We start from the raw sequence: 3,146 nt of genomic DNA, 5'->3' as shown, positions 1-3,146 counted from the left end.
TGACTTATTGCAGAGAAACAAGTGTTTTTCTTTACAAATCAAGATATTGGCCTAAATTATAATTATATAGCCCTCAATGCTGAAAAAATGAGGTTTTTAAAAAATAGATTGAAAAAAATCGAACATCGAATCGAATCGTGAGCTTCAAATCGAAAATTTAATTGAATCGTGGACTAGGCGAATCGTGCGACATCGAATCGAATCGTGAGCTTCAAATCGAAAATTGAATTGAATCGTGGACTAGGCGAATCGTGACAGCCTTAGTAATTATGCCCAAATCTGAAGTTAGGTGGTCAAATTAACTGAAACTGAAGCAATTCAGTAAAGGTCAACGCTTCCTCATGTGGTCATTTTAGGGCCTAGGACCTCCAGTAAAGGGTAAAATACTCTTCTTGGTTGTGGGAACAACATATCCAACGATGAGGACCCCATGCCCAAAGATGTCCCCCTTGCAACTGTTTCAACTTTGGGTCAGCCTACATGTAAAAGTGCCCACAGTTGAAGGGCAGAGCTTCAACTTCAGCTACCCAGTACCCAAGGTTGAAGCCCTTCAACTTTGGGCATATCTACAAGCTCGTAGTGCGGCACCGAGTGCCACGCTACGAGCTTGTAGATCTGCTATTTTTCAGTGGGGTACATTTAATCACTGGTCCTGGGTCAATCCAAGGGCCTACCACTCCACTCTTGATATGTTGTTCCCCAACTCTTGGAGAGTATTTAGGCCTTTTACTGGAGGTCCCAGCCCCTAAAATTACCCCAGGAGGAAGTGTTGACCTTTACTGAATTGCTTCAGTTTGAGTTCATTTGAGCACCTAACTTCAGATTTGGGCACCCTAACATGTGGTCTTTAAGTGGTGGGCCTCGGGTCATCCTAGGGGCTAGAACAGGGGTGCCCACACATTTATGACGTGAGATCTACTTTCAAAATGACCAGCTCAACAAGATCTACCCTAGTTGTTTGATCCAAGCTGTGACCAGTACAGTAGAGGGACCCCCACAACATTTCTCAACCGCTTCGGACACGGGGCGGCACTGCCGGAACCGGCCTAGCCCCCTGGGCACGTTCCTGGGGGTCTGGATGTTCCCGGGACCCCCCGAGGACCCCCGCATGGTAACTCTGTCATTTCTCTACCGTTTTGGACGTGGGGCGGCTCACTGGAACCGGGCCGGCACCCTGGGTGCATTCCTGTGGGTCTGGGGACCCCCACACGGAGTTGCACCACTCACTTCACACGGGTGTGATTTTAATGTTTGTTCAGACAACACAACATTAACACGTTGGAGGTCCAAGGCGGAGATAAGATCTCCATTCTATTAACACATTCCAGACCGTAGGACGTGTACAAACGTCATTTCTAATCCAACCGTGGGTTCCCTTGGACGTGTAGGCCTACACACGTGACGTCTTCGAGTTTTTTTTATTGATATCAAACAAATCTCTTCGTATGGTCTCTTCTGCAACATACTCCTTGCGGTTTGTGTTGCTGCCGTTCACTTACTTCTTTACAGCTCAGAAATAATGCCTCCTATCTATCTATCTCCTAATCTAGATTATATTCTTTTAACCCAAAGAGCCCTGCTGATTTTAACTTTAACATTTTACTTCAATGTCCGCAATAAGGACTGGATGTCAAACAACTACCTCCAGTTAAATGAGGCCAAAACTGAAGTCATTATTGTTGCCCCTGACAGCATTATTCCCACAGTGGTTGAAGGGATTGGGTCTCTGACAGCATTATTCCCACAGGTTGAAGGGATTGGGTCTCTCAAGGACAGTGCGTCCCAACCTCAGAAACCTGGGTGTAAACTTTGACCATACCATGCATCTCGACTCATCTCACAAGTCACCCGTACATGTTTCTTCCAACTCAGGAATATTGCAAAACTTCGCTCACTGGTCTCTTTCCCCGAATTGGAAATGATCATTCATGCCTTTGTTTCGTCACGTTTGGACTACTGTAATTCACTTTTCACCTGCCTTAGTAAAACAACCACGGATCGCTTTCAGCTCATTCAAAATGCTGCAGCCAGACTCCTTACCAGGACCAGTAGAAGGTGCCACATCACCCCAGTCCTAGCCCAATTACACTGGCTTCCTGTACATTTCAGGGTTCATTTTAAGGTCCTGGTCCTCACCTATAGAGCTCTATATGGTCAGGCTCTACAATATTTAACTGACCTTGTCCAGCGTTATGTGCCAGAGAGGGCCCTAAGGTCTGCGGAACAGGGTGTGATGTCATATCATCACTGTATGTCTGTGTGTGATGTCATATCATCACCGTGTGTCTGTGTGTGATGTCATATCACTGTGTGTCTGTGTGTGATGTCATATCATCACTGTGTCTCTGTGTGTGATGTCATATCATCACTGTGTGTCTGTGTGTGATGTCATATCATCACTGTGTGTCTGTGTGGGATGTCATATCATCACTGTGTGTGATGTCATATCATCACCGTGTGTCTGTGTGATGTCATATCATCACCGTGTGTGATGTCATATCATCACTGTGTCTGTGTGTGATGTCATATCATCACTGTGTGTCTGTGTCTCTGTCATAAAACCTGTGGACCCCTGTCGGCCCCCGGGCCACACTTTGAGAACCACTGCCATAGATAACGGTTGTCATGGTTACATTATTCATTCTATCATTCATGGTTTTAAAATGGTGTCGAATCTAAATCTGACTTCATGAAATAAGGAAGGGAAAAACATCACCAGAAGCTCAACCATTACTCAACAACCATTACAATTTGTTGTTTTTGAGCACTCCAAGGAACAGCAATGTCTGTGTTAACCTATGTATGTATGTGACTGCAGTACCAATGAGTACCAAGTGTACCTGCTAATGCACCCCATTCGACTGGTATCACCCCATATAATCGGCGAAATCATCCGTTATCAGCACGTTTGAATGGGGCCAGAATGTCCATACTGGCATCCTCACTGTTCAGTATGTCATTATCTGCGATTGTAGCATTGTCATTATCACTGATGTCCTGACGGAGGCGCGCCGTGTCTGGTGGCCATGAGCTACGTGAGGCACCGCCGAGCAAGGCGCTAGCCGAGCGAGTCGCCGTGCCGAGCGTTGCGAAGGCACGCAGGGGGAGAGGGGAGTTGCACCACTCAGTTCACACTGGTGTGATTT

The sequence above is a fragment of the Electrona antarctica genome (genome assembly GCF_951216825.1).
Source record: "Electrona antarctica genome assembly, chromosome: 8".
Taxonomy (NCBI): domain Eukaryota; kingdom Metazoa; phylum Chordata; class Actinopteri; order Myctophiformes; family Myctophidae; genus Electrona; species Electrona antarctica.
This window is presented reverse-complemented; position numbering follows the sequence as displayed.